The sequence below is a fragment of the Octopus sinensis genome, linkage group LG13 (assembly GCF_006345805.1).
Source record: "Octopus sinensis linkage group LG13, ASM634580v1, whole genome shotgun sequence".
NCBI lineage: Eukaryota > Metazoa > Mollusca > Cephalopoda > Octopoda > Octopodidae > Octopus > Octopus sinensis.
Genome location: NC_043009.1, coordinates 37,668,175 through 37,690,652, shown reverse-complemented (window position 1 = coordinate 37,690,652; position 22,478 = coordinate 37,668,175). Strand labels below are relative to the sequence as shown.

Sequence of the window (22,478 nt, the reverse complement as noted above, 5' to 3'; positions counted from 1 at the left end):
AAATTATGGCATTTGGCATTCATATCTTTAAAGATAATGGTTGAGTTGCTACATGAGTATAGATCATAAGGAGGAAGCAAACAAGTGTGCATGTTTTACGAAAAGGTGCACAGACGGTGCACCTTGTACAAAACAAGTGGTAGCTATCCATTTATCAGTGATTCATTCCATCATCGGAAGGAAAACGAGATATAGCAGTGATCTGTTCCATTGTCAGAGGGAGAATGAGATAGAACCTTTGTAGAAAACTTGGATTTGCAATTATTGTGGAGTGTAGAGGAATGTTAAAAGGAGAAAAGGCAGAGAATATAAGGTCATTCTAAAATGAGAACAGATAGAAACTAAGTCATATCAAGACAATACAGAGGAAGCCCCTGTCTTGCAGTCTGAAATTCACAGTAAAATGTCCATGCATGTTCACTCAAAACATAGAAAGACCTTCACTGCCATGGAGGAGAATTTTACCTTGTAAATTGTGAAAACACACCAAGCAGGATTATGAATCACTTGTTCATAACCTGCTAAGAACTGCTGTTCTTATGAGTAAACAGCAAAAAATAAATTTGCTGGCATGTACTAAGGTTTGTCAAGCCAGAATTAATTGAAAGCATACTAGGCACCTAAGGTTCACTAATTCCAGCTTGATGAAGTTTTGCACTCACCATATATACAAATATTTGTGTGTGTGCGTGTGTGTATATATATATATAATAAAATATTAGGGAATAAATCCAAACTTACAGGGAAAAATCAGATTTAGGATTGAATCCAATTTTATAGTAAAATATTATATTATATTAAATTAGAGATAAAACCACTATTAGGCAAATCAAACAATGAAAAAAGCCAATACATAAAATTAATTAATTTATATTATTTTAAATATATATCAAAGGTATTAAAAGTTTAATAAAAGATAAGTAGTTTCAGTATGGAAAAGAACAATATTCTGTAAAAACTTATACAAAAATTTTTTTTTATATTAATATAATAATATATAAAAAAAATTATATATATATAGTGGAGGTGCAATGACCCAGTGGTTAGGGCAGCAAACTTGCGCTCGTAGGATCGCGGTTTCGATTCCCAGACTGGGCATTGTTAGTGTTTATTGAGCAAAAACACCTTAAAGCACCAAGAGGCTCCAGCAAGGAGTGGTGGTGAACCTTGCTGTACTCTTTCACCACAACTTTCTCTCTTTCTTCCTGTTTCTGCTGTACCTGTATTTCAAAGGGCCACGCTGAATCTCCCCGAGAACTACGTTAAGGGTACTTGTGTCTTTGAAATGCTCAGCCACTTGCATATTGATAAATGAGCTGCGACGTCACTGGTGTCAAGCTGTATCAGCCTTTGCCTTTCCCTTGGATAACATCGGTGGCAGGGAGAGGGGAGGCTGGTATGCATAGGCGACTGCTGGTCTTCCATAAACAACCTTGCCCAGACTCGTGCCTCGGAATGTAACTTTCTAGGTGCAATCTCTTGGTCATTCATAACCGAAGGGGTCACACAATATATATATATATATATATATATATATATATATATATATATTGTGTATGTATATACATATGTATCTACGGATATAAGTGCATATATCTTTATATATAAAAGTAAGGTTGTGTGCTGTCTGTCTCCTACGATTTAGATTCCTAACTACTCCCACATTTTACAGTGCAGTTTAACCAAAACCGGGTATCTTATAGTCGTGATTCATATCGAGCCCTTCTGGGTATTAGCGCGCGTTTATGAAGAGTCTACGATTAAAAAAAAAATTTACCATCAATTTTTCCCATTTTTGGCATATATAAGGGAAGTAACTCTCTAAAAATTCATTAAATCTCAGAACGTAAAAAGCTGCAGTAACCCCCCCCCCCTTTGTGGTTAGCCATATTGAGATGGCTATTATACTTTACATCTCTAAAAATGCTTATATAGTTATTTCCCTTACAAACCCGAGCAACGCCGGGCAATACTGCTAGTTTGTTTATATATGGATATATACACACACACATACACAACAGGTTTTTTTTCAGCTTCCATCTACCAAATCCACTCACAAGGCTTTGGCGGGCCCAAAGATTATAGTAGGAAACACTTGCTCAAAGTGCTATGCAGTGGTACTGAACCCAGAACCGTGTGGTTGGGAAACAAGCTTCTTACCTCACAGCCATGCCTGCACCGTACAAACCATAACCAAAAATGTATGTTTGCATAATATATTCCACTCCCAAATAAACCCCATCGTTTTTGATGCATACTAAACTTGTGTATAAATATTTCTTAATAAGGGTAGGTATGATCGTGTGGTTAAGGAACTTGTTTCCTAACCATGTGTTCTCAGGTTCAGTCCCACTATATGGCATTTTGGGCAAAGTCTTTTACTTTTGCCCTAGGCTCACCAAAGACTTGTGAGTGGATTTCATAAGCAGAAACGGAAAGAAACCCATCAAGTGTGTGTGTGTGCATGCATATGCATATGTGTGTGTGTGTATATATATATATATATATATATCTATATATATATCTATATATATATATATAATATATATATATATATATATATATATATATATATATATGTATGTATGTATATTATGTGTTTCTATGTATTTGTGTTGTCTTTGTATGTGTCATGTTTACATGTGTTTTTTTTTTGTGTGTGTGTGTTTGCTGTTACCATAGTTGACAGGATACACATATCTATCTATCTATCTAAACAAGCTTCTAGACAACACACAGACAAAACAACATTTCCTGACAACCATTAATGATAAATTTATTTCCTGCCGAGAATCTCAGAGTGTCAAGGAAGAATAGAATATTGATAAGACATAGTTACAAGTAAATATAAACAGTTTCCTATTGAAATTGCACTACTTATTAGCTACGCAGATGCACACACAGACACATATACGCTCATCATATATACAGTAAGGCAAACAATACATCTATCTATCTTTATTATTTTTTTATTTGTTTCAATCCTCTAGTCGAACAAATCGACCCCAGGACTTATTCTTTGTAAGCCTAGTACTTATTCTATCGGTGTCTTTTTGCTGAACTGCTAAGTTATGGGGACATAAACATGCCAGCATTGGTTGTCAAGTGATAGTGTAGGGACAAACACAGACACACAAACACACATATACGATGGGCTTCTTTTAGTTTCTATCTACCAAATCCACTCACAAGGCTTTGGTCAGCCTGAGGCTATAGTAGAAGGCACTTGCCCAAGGTGCCACGCAGTGGGACTGAACTCGTGACAACGACTTCAAAGTTTTGGCCAGCTAAGCCATTTTCAGACTACCAGTACAAATTTTATTATTCCTAAACAAGAATCTTGTTGACAGTAACTTTGAAGTTTTGGCCAGCTAACCCATCATAGTGTGTGTGGTTGTCTTAACTAAACACACTGTATATATATATATGTATAGACACGATGCATACACACATACAACATACAGATACAATTACACAGCATACAGGATGGGGCAACGAGGAAGCTTAGACCTATTAGAAATAATAGTAATTATCTCTTCCAAATCATATTCTATCAACTTAAAGAAAAGTTATATCTGGTTAGTCTGGAAAAGGTGGGATGATCACAGCTGGACTGTTTTTAATCATAAAGTTAATGAACAATCAATCAGACACAGCACAGATAATACAAACATCCAACATGTGCATCTCTCTCTCCATATATATTGTTATTTTATCAATTTCAGCCAGAGGCTGTGTCTTGCTGGGGCACCATCATGAGCGCTAATGCTTGCTTATTTTAGAGTCACTTCTCAACCCTATCTCCAGAATCGGTGCTGGCAATGTAATGAGGTGGACACAGCTGCCTTTCTTTACATTTCTTTCCATGATGTAGGTTCATTTGGTATATCAGATAAAAATTTCTCTAATTGTTCTTTGAACAATATCCACAGGTACACTTCATGCTAAGGAATAAGTCTCTTGACCTACTAGATATAGCAACCAAATTCCATCAAATCCACAACGAGGGACATATATATACATAGACAAAATGCTATTCTGTCATCTATCATTTCTGTCTTATAAATATTTAACGAGCAAGAGACAGGTATAGAATTGTTTCTGTTGTTGCTGTATGTTAATAAATTCTGTTTTCTCTGTGTGTAATAAAATGTGTCACAGCTTGTTGAGCTTGTAAACTGCCCAGTTAGAATCTAAAGAATCAATGCAATAATAAAGAGCCTTCTACTAGGGGTGAATACCTTTTTAATTACCAGAGGTGTGTTGTATGTGCATAAGATCTTTTAGTTGTTTCAGTCATTGGGCTGTGACCATGCTGGAGTGCTGCCTTGAAAGATTTAGTTGAACAGTGCTTATTGTTTTATGCCTGATACTTATTCTAGTAGGCTTTTGCCAAATTGCTAAGTGACAGGGATATAAACAGGCCAACACCAGATGGTGGTGAAGGAACACATAGAAACACAAAGACACGATGATATACACGATGACTGTCCACTCTCATGACTCAGGAGGATCATTGTGTACTCAAGCAGCAATACTCATACAAGATGTCAGCAAAGCCTGTGCAAAATTTTAGGTCCAATAAGGCTTAGGATTTCTCAGAGACCCTCTCCAACCTATTGGCATGATCCAGACACAAGCCAATACAAGATATCTAGTACCAGTATGGGTTTCGGGCTCAGGAATGTGAGAATGCAATGATGTCAAGCACAAGCAAAAGATCTCCAAAATGTCCAATGCCATTCCCTGGATATATATATATGTATATATATATATTCTTTTATTTGTTTGTCATTTGACTGCAGCCATGCTAGAGCACTGCCTTAAAGTCGAAGAAATCGCCCCCAGGACTTATTCTTTGTAAGCCTAGTACTTATTCTATTGATCTCTTTGCCAAATTGCTAAGTTACAGGGACATAAACACACCAGCATTGGTTGTCAAGCAATGGCAGTGGGAAAGAAACACACACACATAAATACATACATATATACAATGAGCTTCTTTCAGTTTCTGTCTGCCAAATCCACCCACAAGGCTTTGGTTGGCCCAACACTATAGTAGAAGACACTTGCTCAAGGTACCCTGCAGTAGAACTGAACCCTGAACCAAGTGGTTGGGAAGCAACCTTCTTATTTCTTTACTGCCCACAAAGGGCTAAACATAGAGGGGACAAACAAGGACAGACAAAGGGACTAAGTCGATTACATCAATCCCAGTGCGTAACTGATACTTAATTTATCGACCCTGAAAGGATGAAAGGCAAAGTCGACCTCAGCGGAATTTGAACATAAGGGCAGACGAAATACCGCTAAGCATTACACCCGGCGTGTTAACGTTTCTGCAAGCTTCTTACCTCACAGCCACAAACACACACACACATATATGTATATATATATTTAACTCACAAGACATTAGTTGGCTTAGGGCTACAGTAGAAGAAACAAGATGCTGCAGTGTGAGACTGAATCTGAAACCACGTGGTTGCAAAGTAAGTTTCTTTACCACACAGCCATGCCTGTGTCTGTGACCACACAGTTATGCCAATGCCTTTATTTTAAAATTTTGTAAATTCATTAGTGTGCAATGAAGTTACTAAATTAAATTATTGTTCTGGTCATAAGAATGCAAGCCATTTTTTTTTTCTTCATTTGTTTGTTTGGGATAGGTCTTTAGAGGCTTTGTCACCGGAAGGTCCACAATTTCAAGGTGGACCAAGAGCTCTCCTACCCCTACTAAAAATATACATGCACAGACAAAGGATTAACCTTTTAGATACCAACCTGCCTGAAACCGCCTTGGCCCTATGAAACAAACTTCCCATCTTAAAGTAATCTAAATTAAAATTTCATGTTAATTCATGTTCCATTTAATCATTTTCTTTTTGTTATTTTCAAAACTAATTGAAAAAAGATAATATAAAGATAAAAAAGATAATGAAAAGGTTAATCTGAAAACTTTCTTATTTTTGTAATAAGTTATGGCACATTACCCAGCCTCAAATATAATACATATAATATGGGGCGTTTTTTTATGTATTTAACATATAGTTTTTGTTCATGGAAGTTTGTGTGTATATATATGTATGTATATATATATATATATATATATATATATATATATATGTAATTATATATATATATATATGTAATTATATATATATATATATAATATATATATATATATGTAATTATATATATATATATATATATATATATATGTAATTATATATGTGTAAATATATATATACACATATATACATGTATATATATTTATACATATATAAGACCCCCTTCGGTCATGAATGACCATAGGATTGCACCTAGAAAGTTCTTCTGGACACAAGTCCAGGCAAGCTTGTTTATGGAACACCAGCAGTCACCCATGCCTCCCCTCTCCATGCTACTGATATTATCGAAGGGAAATACAAAGGTCAATACAACTTTCATTTCTACAACTGAGTGAATTGGAGCAATGTGAAAATTGTCTTGTTCAAGAACATGACATACAGCCTGGTCCAGGAATCAAACTCACTACTTCATGATTGTGAGCCCAACACTCTAACTACTGAGCCATGAACCTTCACTTATATATATATATATCATGTATACACATATTTAAACGCACACAGATAAGTTGCCATGGAGCTAAGTGAAACTGTTATTAAATTTTATATATATATATATGTATGTATATTTGAAGGGCAAACCACTATGTGGTCGGCCATATGATATTAATTAAATTAATATTCAATTTATCTCCCTCATTATTTATATATATATATATATATATATATATATATATATATATATATATATATATAATTCATCAGTCATCAGGCATCTGGCAATAAAAAAAAAATGAAGAAGTTGGAGAAAGATTATACAGTACTGAAGAGTAAAGAAAATTGAGTTTTTTGTTGTTGTTTTCTTTGCATTTCGGGTGGTGGGGTTGTCTTCCAAATAAACAATTGTCTGCATGTGCAAGTTGCCTTGTATTGTACAGTTGCAGATGCTGCTTGTTATCTTACTCTCATTCAATTGCCGAGCCCACCATCATAATCCCTGCAAGAGGAATATCAAGAAACCAAAGGATATTTTCATGCATTTCATGACATTATGAACTGTCTTACTTCCCAAGAGTTGTTATTCATGGAGACCTTCTTCCAGTATTTTTTACCTGTCATCATCATCATTGTTCGACCATGATCGAGACAATGGAATTTACCATGCTACGCCAGACTTCACGGTCCATCATAGCATTATGGAGGTCTTGTTGCTGGATGCCTGTATCCCTGGAGATTACATCAGGGTAGGAGAGTGTGTTCCCTCTGGTATCGCGAGTAGATGGCTTCCAGAGGAGAAGAGTAGAAATTGCCTCGTTTTTGCCAGTACAGCTGCAAGTGAACTACTTAGAGATTTGAGGATTGAAAGTTTTAGTTGTGTGAGAGATGTGGAGAAGCTTACCTAAGGGGATAGTAAGGTCACACCCATTTAGCTATTAGATTTGTCACATGTGGAATACAATTTGTTATAAGTTGTAGATATAATCAATAAGCTGACTTAATGAGCAAGATGTAGGAGACACACATAGTTTTGAAAATAACAAAATGTGAAGTGAGTGCCATTGATTAGAAAGTGACAACTGGTAAACATTCACCTGAAACAAGACAGTTATATGTATGTGGCCACTTATAAAATTTAATAGAGGCAAAACATGGTCAATTGGATGAGGTATAAACTACTGCATAACACGATTTTAGTTCAAACTAGTTATAATTGTATTTCAACCTGAGAGTTCCCTCTACATTACCTCTGTTCATTTAATGGGAGAAATGGGTACAAAACTATTCTGAGGAAATTATATATATACTCTTTTACTTGTTTCAGTCATTTAACTGTGGCCATGATGGAACACCACCTTTAGTCGAGCAAATCGACCCCAGGACTTATTCTTTGTAAGCCTAGTACTTATTCTATTGGTCTCTTTTGCCGAACTGCTAGGTTATGTGGACGTAAACACACCACCATCGGTTGTCAAGCGATGTTGGGGGGACAAGCACAGACTCAAACATATACACATACATACATATATACGACGGGCTTCTTTCAGTCTCTGTCTACCAAATCCACTCACAAGGCTTTGGTCGGCCCGAGGCTATAGTAGAAGACACTTGCCCAAGGTGCCACGCAGTGGGAATGAACCCTGAACCATGTGGTTGGTAAGCAAGCTACTTACCAGACAGCCATTCCTACACCTATATGTTTACATCCTAGCCTAGCTCAGGTTTGCCATGTATCATGTAACAGTATGAAAAGCAAGGTTAAGTTCCATTCTATGGATCATTGAGATTAGTAGATTTAAATGAAAGGTGCCTGTTCATCCTAACATTTAACAAAAGGAAGTGTGTGTACGTGGGTGATTTAAAAAATTTTGTTTTTTTATTCCTGCAAATTTCATACCTTCTTACAATGTAGTTCAAGTTCCTTTTAAAACTTCAGTCATACAATGCAATGCATTTAGGATCTAATATTACCAGTTCATCTCTCTCTCTCTGTATATGTATATATATGGTGTTTGTTACTTGTTTCTTGATTATTGAAATGTGTATAATGATATTAATGACAGGATGTTAAAGATATACTCTCTTTACTCTTTTACTTGTTTCAGTCATTTGACTGCGGCCGTGCTGAGCACCGCCTTTAGTCGAGCAAATCGACCCCAGGATTTATAAGCCCAGTACTTATTCTATCGGTCTCTTTTGCCGAACTGCTAAGTTACGGGGACACAAACACACCAGCATCAGTTGTCAAGTGATGTTGGGGGACAAACACAGACACACAAACATATACACACATACATATATATATATATATATATATATATATATACATATATACGACAGGCTTCTTTCAGTTTCCGTTTTCCAAATCCACTCACAAGGCTTTGGTCAGCCCGAGGCTATAGTAGAAGACACTTGCCCAAGGTGCCACTGAACCCGGAGCCATGTGGTTGGTAAGCAAGCTACTTACCACACAGCCACTCCTGCGCCTATGGTAATTGAAATAGAAATTTGTTGATAAATAGTGCATAAACTTTACATTATAGTCCCCCCCCCCAACACAAAAACAGTTAACCTAATTGTGTGTGTGTGTGTGTGTGTTAACTGTCCATGCTAATTGTTTCTGTTGTCATTGAAGAGTATTGGTTTACAACCTGTAGCAGTAAAGTAGTTAATGTCACATAATGGCAACAAAATAAGTTCACATCCTGATTAGGTTTGCTTTGCTTTTTTGTTGTTTTTTTTTTATCCCTCTAAGCTCAATAGAATAAGTACATCATCATCATTCTTTAACATCCATCTTCTATGCTGGCATGGGTTAGATGGTTTGACCTGAATTGGCAAACCAGAGAGCTGGAACATCAAAGACGTAACAGCTGGAGAAACAAAGAACACTGCACTAGCACTCAGCTGGTACCTGGTTTTAGCTAAATAGACGGAAGCAACATGAAATGAATGCCTTGCTCAAGAACACATGTTGCTTGGTTCAGGAATTGAACTAACAACCATATGATCATGACAGGCCAACACCCCAACCACAAAGCCATGCATATATATATATATATATATATATATATACATATATACGACAGGCTTCTTTCAGTTTCCGTTTTCCAAATCCACTCACAAGGCTTTGGTCAGCCCGAGGCTATAGTAGAAGACACTTGCCCAAGGTGCCACTGAACCCGGAGCCATGTGGTTGGTAAGCAAGCTACTTACCACACAGCCACTCCTGCGCCTATGGTAATTGAAATAGAAATTTGTTGATAAATAGTGCATAAACTTTACATTATAGTCCCCCCCCCAACACAAAAACAGTTAACCTAATTGTGTGTGTGTGTGTGTGTTAACTGTCCATGCTAATTGTTTCTGTTGTCATTGAAGAGTATTGGTTTACAACCTGTAGCAGTAAAGTAGTTAACGTCACATAATGGCAACAAAATAAGTTCACATCCTGATTAGGTTTGCTTTGCTTTTTTGTTGTTTTTTTTTATCCCTCTAAGCTCAATAGAATAAGTACATCATCATCATTCTTTAACATCCATCTTCTATGCTGGCATGGGTTAGATGGTTTGACCTGAATTGGCAAACCAGAGAGCTGGAACATCAAAGACGTAACAGCTGGAGAAACAAAGAACACTGCACTAGCACTCAGCTGGTACCTGGTTTTAGCTAAATAGACGGAAGCAACATGAAATGAATGCCTTGCTCAAGAACACATGTTGCTTGGTTCAGGAATTGAACTAACAACCATATGATCATGACAGGCCAACACCCCAACCACAAAGCCATGCATATATATATATATATATATATATATATATATATATATATATATACAAACCACAAATCCCTTCAGGTAGATGGCCCTGCTTGAAAAGGCATGGGTAGAAACTCTGTAAGGTGTACCCAATGTAAGCTATGGACACATAAGAGGTGCAGCAATATCAAAGGAAGGCTAACTGGGAAGATAGTTTTTGTATGTGGCAGAAGCTCAGGAGCAATAAACACTGAAAATGTGCAGGGAACAACTTCCACCACATTCCAAGGAGAAAAACTAGAAGTAGTTGATAGCTTCCATTACCTAGGTGACCAAGTCAGTAGCAGTGGAGGGTGTGCTGAAAGTGTAGCTGCTAGAATAAGAATAGCCTGGGCAAAGTTCAGAAAGCTCTTACCTCTGCTGGTGACAAAGGGCCTCTCGCTCAGAATAAAAGGTAGACTGTATGACGCATGCAGTGAAACATGGGCTGTGACTGCTGAGGACATGCGTAAGCTCGCAAGGAATGAAGCCAGTATGCTCCACTGGATGTGTAATGTTAGTGTGCACACTTGACAGAGTGTAAATACCTTGAAAGAAAAGTTGGACCTAAGAAGCATCAGATGTGGTGTGCAAGAGAGACAATTGCGCTGGTATGGTCATGTGGCAAGAATGGATGAGGATAGCTGTGTGAAAAAGTGCCTCACCCTAGCGGTTGGGGGAATCTGTGGAAGAGGTAGACCCAGGAAGACTTGGGATGAGGTGGTGAAGCACAACCTTTGAACATTAGGCTTCACCGGGGCAATGACTAGTGACTGAGACCTTTGGAAATATGCTGTGGTTGAGAAGACCCGGCAAGCCAAGTGAGACCTTAACCCATGGCCTATGCCAGGGGTGTAACCAGCCCACTTATGTGTATCTTTCCTTCATTGGACACTAAACTCTGGTTGCAAAGACCTGTTGAGGCAAGTGAAATCAAAATCAAAATCAAATTTGATGACTGGCATGCTTGCTAGTGGAGCGCTAAGAGCACCATCTGAGCATGATCGTTTCCAGAGCAGCTGACTGGCTTCCATACCGGTGGCACATAAAAAGCACCATTCGAGCATGATCGTTACCAGCATCGCCTTACTAGCACTTGTGCCGGTGACACATGAAAAACAACATTCAAGTGAGGTCGTTGCCAGTGCCGCTGGACTGGCTCCTGTGAAGGTGGCACGTAAATAACAACCATTTGAGCGTGGCCATTGCCAGTACTGCTTGACTGGCCCTTGTGCTGGTAGCACATAAAAGCATCCACTACACCCTCAGAGTGGTTGGCGTTAGGAAGGGTATCCAGCTGTAGAAACTGTCAGATCTGATTGGAGCCTGGTGCAGCCACCTGGTACATCAGTCCTCAGTCAAATCGTCCAACCCATGCTAGCATGGAAAGCGGACGTTAAACGATGATGATGATGTTATAAAACAAATTCAAAAGGGCTATAGTAGGTATTAGGCCTCAACTCAGGACATGTCTTATTACTGGTTTGGAAGTGACATCTGTTATATTCTTTATTCTTAGGCCCACATGGATGTAGGTAGGCAGCTGTCACCACTATTTTATGGTTTACCTGGTGACATCAGTTTGTTGCATTTGCTGTAACACATGGCAAAGTAGAGTGTTGTCTCCAGTTAGTGGAGAACTAACACATCAGTAGCAACAGCTTTTCTGTGGGAGTAACCAGGTTTGGTGATACTAGGACAGATTGTTGGCATGGATGTCTATATGGGTGGCAGAAGTTTTTTCAGCTTCAATAAAATAGTGTATGTATGCACACACACGCACGTTTGAATATATATATAAGTGCAGGTATGGCTGTGTTAAGTATGCTTCCCAACCACCATGGTTCCGGGTTCAGTCCCACTATATGACACCTCAAGCAAGTGTCTTCTGCTATAGACTTGGCCTGACGTAAGCCTTGTGAATGAATTTGGTGGACAGAAACTGAAAGAAGTCTGTTGCGTATGTATGTGTGTATAATATATATATATATATATATTTATATTTATATAAATACATACATATGCACACACATAAATAATGCAATCTTTTCAATTGCATGAACTAAAAGTCGGAGTGGGGTAGGATAAACTACCTGCATCAACTTGCTATAAAAGCAGGTAGTAATTTTACCTTTTTCTTATTTTTAGTGCAAGTTTTGAAGAATGCAGTTCGATTTTAACAGTTATTTTTTTCAAAGCTATAATGGAAGTGATAAAGGAGCATATTCAGCATATTTTGCTTTATGAGTTCAATAAAGGCAACAATGCAACAGAAAGTGTGAGGAATATTAATGCAATACATGAGGATTGGACAATAAGCATAAACTAGTGTCAATGGTGGTTCGAGAAAATATGGAAAATACAGCCTAGAAGACAAGCCCTGTCCTGGAAGAATTGTAGAGCTTGACGAGGACAACCTGCAAACCCTGGTGCATGAAAATCCCATTGTAACTGTTGAGGAAGTAGCAGAGAAGCTTGGATTTACCATGCATCGACATCTGCATGACATTGGAATAGTCAGTAAATTAGGTCAGTGGATTTCTCACAAACTTTCTGAGTCTAATCGTGTGCAAAGAGTGAACGCTCTTCTTAGCTGTCACATCTCACAAATGATCCAAATTTGGATCAAATAATGACTGGTGATGAGAAATGGGTTCTCTATAAAAATGTCAAGTGCCAAAGACAGTGGGTAGGGAAAGGAGAAACACCAGCACCCGGGCTAAAGAAGGTCTTCACCCACATAAGGTATTGTTATCCGTTTGGTGGGATGTGAAAGGTTTTGTCCACTTTGAACTTTTAAACCCAAACCAAATGATAACAAAGGAGACTTAAGCCACTCAAGCAGCTTGAGTGGCTTAAGTCAGCACTAGAAGAAAAATGGCCATCTTTGGTTTGAAGATGATAGGTGTTCTTCCAACAAGAAAATGCTTGATGAGGTCAGAACAGTACTGGAAGAGTATTATTTGTCACAGACAAATGAATTTTGGAAGCGGGGCCTTGCAAGTCTACCAGATAGGTGGAACCGCATTGTAGAAAATGAAGGAGAGTATATTTTAGATTAAAAAAGAACTTTCTCTTAATTTTGAAAAATAAAAGAAGTATAAAAAAACTCGCATTATTTACGGGATAACCCAATATATATATATGTGTGTATATATATATATATATATCATTCACCACAACTTTCTCTCACTCTTTCCTCCTGCATCTTGCAGCTCACCTGCAACGGACCGGCGTCCCATCCAGGTGGGGAACCTATACGCCAAGGAAACCGGCCCTTATGAGCCAGGCATGGCTCGAGAAGGAACAAACAAAACCCTTCACAGTTCAGTTTAACCCTTTTGATACCAACCTGCTCAAGATCACTTGTTTCTGAGGTATAAACTTCTTATTTTTTTAAAGTCAAATAAATGCAAACCTTCCATAAATATTTTATGTTAATTTATGTTCCAAACACTAGATTAATAATAAGGACAGCGGTATTTTAGTAATTTTTCATTATTTTCAAAATCAATTGAAACAAAAATATTCTATTTTCACAGAAATATGGTATCAAAAGGGTTAACATCAATAATTTTACTTTTATTGTTCTGCTATACATGCTAATAGACTATCACCTTCTACTTTTTCTTTTGGTGGAGATCATGAACTTTGGTTCCTCTAGAGAAATTTGGTTAAGTACTATATTCACGCCACATAGACAGTGATCTTTGATCTTCAGCTGATTAGATTAAATGTTCGGTAATGTTTTAAGTGTAAAACAAAACCACAATCAACCTTATTTGTTATCGCAAGCATTTAATGATAATAACTAAACACAGATGCAGGCGTGGTTGCGTGGATACAGAGTTTGCTTTGTAACTAGCTGGTCTCAAGTTCTATCTCACTGCGTGGCTCTTTGGGCAAGTGTATTCTTTTGTAAACTCATATCAACCAATGCATTGAGTGGATAGTGGACAGAACTTGTGGAAGTCTATCATGTGTATGTGAGAAACCATTTGAGCAAAAATGGTGACATTATATTGACATTCCCTGCTAACAAATAATCCTATAACTCTGTTTTCGAAGATGCATCATCATCATCTTCACCACCACTTTAAAATCCACTTCTCCATATTTGCATGGTGTGGATGGAGTTTATGGAGGCAAATTTTCTACAACTGGATGCCCTTCCTGTCACCAACCCTCACCTGTATTCAAGTAAGATATTTCCCAATGACCAGATATGTTTTCACAAAATAATGGAACTGAATGTCTGACCGTGACTCCCATGTACAACTGTTATGCAAATTCAAGACAAGACACAAGCACACACACCTATATAAGTATATAAAGAGAAAGGGAAAAACATTAGTTCTTTCTAAGATAATTCAATAAAGTGTTCCCTGATGATCCATTGTGGTTAAGCATCCAGTTGCACTTGGAACATCCAACACAGGGTTTCAGAACAATTGATATAAACTGGTGTTTATCATAATTTCTCATTATATATATATATATGCAAGGTGGGCCATAATGATGGGACACATTTTAAATGCTAGTATCTTGGATTATAAAAATTAAGTAGAGTACCAATATATTTTATTACATAACTGATATTACAGGAGTTCAACATATTACCAAAGGTTTTACTATTTTTTACAGGTAGTTCATGTTGGTGACCCTCATAATGCCACTGATTCCCAAAGAAATTGCATACATGGCCAAATTATACTTCACCAGCCCAAAGAAATTTCTGACAGCATTTTGGAAAGCAACAAGCACCATCCTGAAAGGTGATCCTGTGTGCTGTTGCAAACTGCCATGAGACAGCACGAACCTGATGCAGCTGTAATAGTAACTGCTGATCACTACAACCATATGCTGAAGACCTTCTTTCCCCGAGTTACAAAGACTTGCTTCGACACAGATATAGATGCAACAAGATGGTGCCACTAATCATACAGCATAACTCTTGATGACAACTCTTTGAGAACACTTCCCTAAACATTTCATTTCGAGATTTGATATCCACTAGCCATCCAGATCATCGGACCTAACCCCAGTGGACTACTTTCTGTGCAGTCACCTCAAGGATAGGGTATACGCAAGATGGCCCCACACAGCAGTGGAACTAACGCAAAGCATCTGTAGAGACATTGCAGCAATGTGCTTGATAGGAGTAAACGAGCTCATGAATGTTCTCTTCATGGTGGTGACCATCTCCAGGATATAATATTCAAATCTTAGATAATATATTGAACCCCTGTATATCAGTTATGTAATAAATATATTTGGCACTCTATGTTATTTTTATAATCCAAGATACTAGCTTTTAAAATATGTCCATCACTATGGCCTTCCCTGCTAGCATGGGTTAGACTGTTTGACCGGGCTGGCACATTGCACCAGACTTGTCTGATTTGGCGTGGTTTTCTACAGCTTGATGCCCTTCCTAACATCAACCATGCCGAGAGTGTAATGGGTGCTTTTATGTGCTATTTTGCATGACACTAGTGCTTTCATGTGCCATGGAATGGGTGCCAATTTATGTGACACTGGTATCTGCCACAACTGCAGTTTTGCTCAGCTTGATGGGTCTTCTTCTCAAGCACAACATAATGCCAAATCTCTTGGTCATTGCTTCTGTGAGGACCAACACTTGAAAGGAACTCAACCACTTTGCCTCTGTGAGACCCAATGCTTAAAAAGGTATTCTTTACATGCCACCAGCATGGGTGCACTTTACCTAATGGGTCCTCTCAAGCACAGTGCCAACTATCTTGGTCACTAATCATTGCCTCTGTGAAGCTCAAAGTACGAAAATCATGCTTCACCACCTTGTCCCATCACAGGTTTCTTCCAGTTAGAGATCAGCACTTCTTTACGCAGCTGTCCACGTCCATATACATATATATATATTTCTGCATATGTATTTATACATATATACAATGGGTTTTTTTCAGTTTCCACCTAGCAAATCTATTCACAAGGCTTTTGTTGGCCTAGGGCTACAGTAGAAAACAGTTTCCCCCAAATGTCACACAGTTGAACTGAAGCAGAAACCCTATGGTTGGGAAGCAAACTGCTTAACCACACAGCCACTCCTATATCTATTATACCACATGGAATAAAAAGAAATCCATTTGAAAAACAAGTAAGGGTTAATAACAGGAAGGACATCAGATTGTGAAATAATGCCTTGATAATAACTACTTACTCAAACCCTATAGTAGTGTGAAAATAAAACAGATGTAAAATGAATAAATTGAATACATTGATGCGGACTTGATACCATAGAGCTAACATCATTTGAACACTGGAAAGCAGTTTCAATTACTTACACGGCTAACACCCTTAGGAAAAAAATTATAAATATCATACCATTTCATTGGCCCTAAAAATGCAAGGTTCCAGGCCTTGTCAAAAGAAACTGGTATTTTAACATTCATTGCTGACTTTGTTATTGCATATCTACACTGAACCACAAAAGGAACACGATTTTTTCATATGTTGTTTTTCTATGGGTAAATTCTGAAAATTTATTTCAGGGATGTAAGCGTAAATATTCCAAGACATGCTGGTTTATGGCTGAGACCCAAATTGAAGGTAAACTTTCAACCTTCCCTGAAACAAGATGCCAAAATGCAGCTGCTTTGAATGCCATGGGTGACAGTTGAAAACAATTGTTATGGAAACCAAAATGCACATGCATCACATAGAGGTCATGGGTATAAAAATCAACTTGAACTGCATTCCTGACATTCGTAATTTGGACGCATCATGTACGACCCAATTGTCAGCAGTGCAGAGAGAACAAGCAATCAGTCGATTGCAAGCAGGACAGTGTGCCCTGGTTGTTGCGAAAGATTATAATGTCCATGTCAGCACCATCTATCACCTGCAATAGCAATACAATTGGTTGCGAGACCAATGGCACTGGACAGCGATAACACGGTATGACATCTACTGACCAACAAAAACCTGCGTTGCTGTTGTCCTGCACAAGGGCATGTCCTCATCGCCCACAACACCGACATTAGTGGCATCCACAATGGAGGTCGATAGTCTTCTCTGATGAGAGCCAGTACTGTGTTTCCACCTTGGATGGCAGAGTGGGGATGTGACACAGGAGGGGTGAATGCTACAGACACATGTATCAAGGAGAGACACGTGGGGTGGCCAAAGCATCATGGTTTGGGCGTACCATAGGCCTGAATCAGAAAATTGGCCCCTATGTATTCCAAAATGTTGGTGCAGGCAGAGGGAATGGCATCACAGCACAGTGCTACATTGACCAGATCCTAAGACCTCACATTGTGCCCTTCTTCATGTGTCACCATAGCTACATGCTCCAGCAGGACAATGCTCTCTCCCACATGGACAGAGTCATCATGGACTTCCTGCATCAGTACAACATCAGAGCTTTGCCGTGGCTGGCTCTCAGCCTGGATTTGAACCCATTTGAACACCTGTGGAATAAAATCCAGAGATGGCTAAACCAGGTGGTCCCAAGGCTGAAAACTCATGTGGAACTGGAGGCAGCTTTCCTCAGGGTGTGGGCAGGGGTACCAATGACTTTTGTGAACCGCCTCATGCACTCCATGTACCAACAGCGTCATTGAACCAAAGGTGGTTTCAAGCAGATTGATGTCAAGAGTTGAAGGTGTAATAAAGTTTCCCATGAAAGAATTTGAATTCAGCACTGTAAGACATCACAGTATAAAAGTAGCAGCGTAGGGTATGTGTCCCTCAGAAACTTGCTCTGTGTCCAGAGAAAATCATTTTTTATTGCTAATATCACACCTGTTGTCAGACATATGATCAAAAGTGTTACAACTATGATCAATTTGTCTCCTCTTTTATATTACATTATCCTGTGTATCTTTGCTTTTTAAAGACAGGAAGGTAGGATTTACAAGAAATTTAGCTGATATTTCAAAAAGGTTGAGTGCCTGCCCAGAACATCCACTGTTGATGGCTCAATAGCACAAATGTTTGTGGAAATAGCGAAGTAGATGATGACGATAGTATCTCTACTCATGCATTTTTTACTGCTGTTATATGCTTATTTGCAACTCCCAGGACTTTATGCATGAAGAAATATAGACGGTACATTGTAAACCTCTTGGTTTCTCCTCATACTACTGTGGTCACATGACCAAAATAATCAGGATATTATTTTGGTTGTCACATAACTTGACTTTTCTTATCACCTGATTAAATCTGCCACTCTTACCCTTTATCTCTTCCTGACATATTGAAAAATACAAATCAAAAAGAAAAAGTAATGTTCAAAATCTCAATTATGTATAACCTCTAGTTATACAATATAAACTTCCTATTTTAAAGAAATCTAAATTTTAAATTTCTATCAAAATTGAGTTTAATTTTTTTATTATATAGGTGCAAGCATGGTTGTGTGCTAAAAAGTTTGTTTCCCAACCACATGGTCCTGAGTTCACTCCCACTGCAAGTGACATCTACTATAGCCTCATGCCAACCAAAGCTTTGAGTGGATTTAGTAGACAGAAACTGAAAAAAGCCTACAGTATATATATATCATCATCATTTAGTGTCCGCTTTCCAAGCTAGCATGGGTTGGACGGTTCAACTGGGGTCTGTGAAGCCAGAAGGCTGCATCAGGCCGTCTGATCTGGCAGTGTTTCTACGGCTGGATGCCCTTCCTAACGCTAACCACTCCGTGAGTGTAGTGGGTGCTTTTTACGTGCCACCTGCACATGTGCCAGACGGAGCTGGCAAACGGCCACGGACGGATGGTGCTTTTTATGTGCCACTGGCACGGGGGCCAGGCAAGGCTGGCAACGGCCACAAACGGATGGTGCTTTTTACGTGCCACTGGCACGGAGGCCAGTCAGGGCGGCGCTGGCAACAGCCACGATCAGATGGTTTGCTTACTTGTCACCGGCACTGGTATCACAGCTGCAATTTCCATTGATGTTGATCGACTTCGATTTTGGTTCTGCTTTCTGATATCTGATTTGATTTTGATTTTCACTTGCCTCAACGGGTCTTCACAAGTGGAGTTTTGTGTCCCAAGAAGGAAAGGTATGTATAAGTCGACTGGCTACATACCAGGTAGAGGCCACGGGTTATGGTCTCACTAGTCTTGCTGGGTCTTCTCATGCACAGCATACTTCCATAGGTCTCGGTCTCTAGTCATTTCCTTAGTGAGACCTAAAGTTCGAAGGTCGTGCTTCACCACCTCGTCCCAGGTTTTCCTGGGTCTACCTCTTCCACAGGTTCCCTCAACTGCTAGGGTGTGGCACTTTTGCACACAACTATCTTCAGCCATTCTCGTCACATGACCATACCAGCGCAAACGTCTCTCTTGCACACCACAACTGATGCTTCTTGGGTCCAACTTTTCTCTCAAGGTACTTACACTCTGTCGATTATGAACACTGACATTACACATTCATCGGAGCATACTGGCTTCATTTCTTGCGAGCTTACGCATATCCTTAGCAGTCACAGCCCATGTTTCACTACCATGTAGCATGGCTGTACGTACACATGCATCATACAGTCTGCCTTTTACTCTGAGCGAGAGGCCTTTTGTCACCAGCAGGGGTAAGAGCTCTCTAAACTTTGCCCAGGCTATTCTTACTCTAGCAGTTACACTTTCAGCACACCCACCCCCGCTACTGACTTGGTCACCTAGGTAGCGGAAGCTATCAACTACTTCTAGTTTTTCTCCCTGGAACGTGGTAGAAGTTGGTCTCTGCACATTTTCAGTGTTTATTGCTCCTGAGCATCTGCCACAGACAAAAACTATTTTCCTGTGTCCTATATTCAAATAAGGATATGTTTTAAATTAACAAACCGACAAATAAATAAACTTCTTTAACACGGTCATGCAAGATTTGTCACTTCCAATATAGGACACAGAGAATGCATTCATAGATAGTGCAAATAGCTATCAGGCTGAATAAAAACCTAGTTAGCCTTCCTTTGACATTGCTGCACCTCTCTCTCTCTCTCTCTATATATATATATATATATATATATATATGTGTGTGTGTGTGATTGTGTTTACAGTCCCCATAACTTAGCATTTCAGCAAAAGAGACCTATAGAAAAAGTAACAGGCCTTAAAAAGAAAATAAGTACAGGGGTTGATTAGTTTGACAAAACTTCTTTGAGGTGGTATCCCAGCATGGCCACAGACTGATGACTGAAACAAGTAAAAGATACAGGATATTCTCAATATATCTTATGTGAGATTAAATTACAGCTTGGCATGGCCAGTACTTCAGTCAAGAGGGAAACGAGATCTTCAAATAAGGATATGTTTTAAATTAACAAACCGACAAATAAATAAACTTCTTTAACACGGTCATGCAAGATTTGTCACTTCCAATATAGGATACAGAGAATGCATTCATAGATAGTGCAAATAGCTATCAGGCTGAATAAAAACCTAGTATATGCCATTAATTAAATTAAAGTAGCCATCTGTCATACAAGTGATATGGTTCATGTTCAGTCTTCTGTGAAAAAAAACCCGGATCTTTTCGGTTTGAACAGCAGTTTTTTCTAGCAGTGTCATATGAAATTGTCACCCATAAATATTATCCTAGTATCGATCTATTGCATTTCAATCTGTTTTAGGGTTAGGGTTAGGGTGGGGGGAAGGGTATCTTTTTTTCTTCACAAATGTAAGCTCCAGCATGGCCGCAGTCAAATGACTGAAACAAGTACAAAAAAAAAACAAAAAAAAAACCCAATCTGTTTCTTAAACGAGGGACATATTCATACGGCACAGAATGTTTTTTACCTCAATAGATGTCACTGATTGGTTGAAATTGCAGAAAAAAAACAACAAATATCTTACAAACTATAGAATTTTCTCAATAAAGCCAAGAGAAAACGATGTTTTATAAACACATTCTACCAGTATACGAAGTTTAAAATTTTTTAGTTACCTAGAAATTATGTTAAAAACTGCCGTTCAAACCGAAAAGATCCAAAAAACCTAGCTATGGGAAATATTAACCTGCTAGGAAGCAGGTAAGGATTGGCAATAGGAAGGGCATTTGGTGAGAGAAAACTTGCTTCAACAAATTCCACCTGACCCATGGAGGCATGGAAAGGTGGACATTAAATGATGATGATGATGTGTTCTTATAGCAGTGTATATATACTCAGATCAAGACACAGTAGCATATAAACAGAAACTTGGTTCATTGAGTCACTTTGCTGTCACTGTTTCTGCTTTATATTTTACTTCTGTTAAACAACTTTGATCAATACAATATCTGGTATCTCTTTTACTTGTTGCAGTCATTTGACTGTGGCCATGCTGGGGCACCGCCTTTAGTCGAGCAAATCGACGCCAGGACTTATTCTTTGTAAGCCCAGTACTTATTCTATCGATCTCTTTAGCCGAACCGCTAAGTTACAGGGACGTAAACACACCAGCGTTGGTTGTCAAGCGATGTTGGGGGGGGGGACAACACAGACACACAAACATACATATACGACGGGCTTCTTTCAGTTTCCATCTACCAAATCCACTCACAAGGCTTTGGTCAGCCCGAAGCTATAGTAGAAGACACTTGCCCAAGGTGCCATGCAGTGGGACTGAACCCAGAACCATGTGATTCGTAAGCAAGCTACTTACCACACAGCCATTCCTACGTCTATGGTATGAGCATATTTGTGAAGTATAATGAACATTTAATGTGTTACTATCATACAAAAGAACCATAACATTAGTATAATAATTTAAACTCTTAGCTTGAACAATAGATTTAGTTGACATCTGGTTAAGTCATCCTGACCATGCCAACACTCACATGACTGAAAAATGAATAATAGCTTTTGTGTATCATACACACTCCTAATTTTTAGATTTAAAGTCTCAATAAAGTGAAAATTCTATAAAAACATGTCATTATACCATAAAAATTTGTATAGTGTTTATTATTATACTGTCAGGATATGTATATCTCATCATTTACTTGTTTCAGTCATCGAGCTGTGGCCATGCTGGGGCACTGCCTTGAAGGGTTTAGTGAAACAAATTGACCCCGGTACCTATCTTTTAAGTCTGACATTTATTCTATTGGTCTTTTTTGCCAAACTGCTAAGTTACTGGGACAAAAACAAACTGA

At 38.5% G+C, this 22,478-nt stretch overlaps 1 protein-coding gene across 1 annotated transcript in view; it reads right to left on the bottom strand.

Annotated features, from left to right (window-relative positions):
• Positions 1–22,478, bottom strand: part of LOC118765800 — a 57,041-nt gene that overhangs the window by 30,667 nt on the left and 3,896 nt on the right. The gene's annotated exons all lie outside the window — the stretch shown is intronic.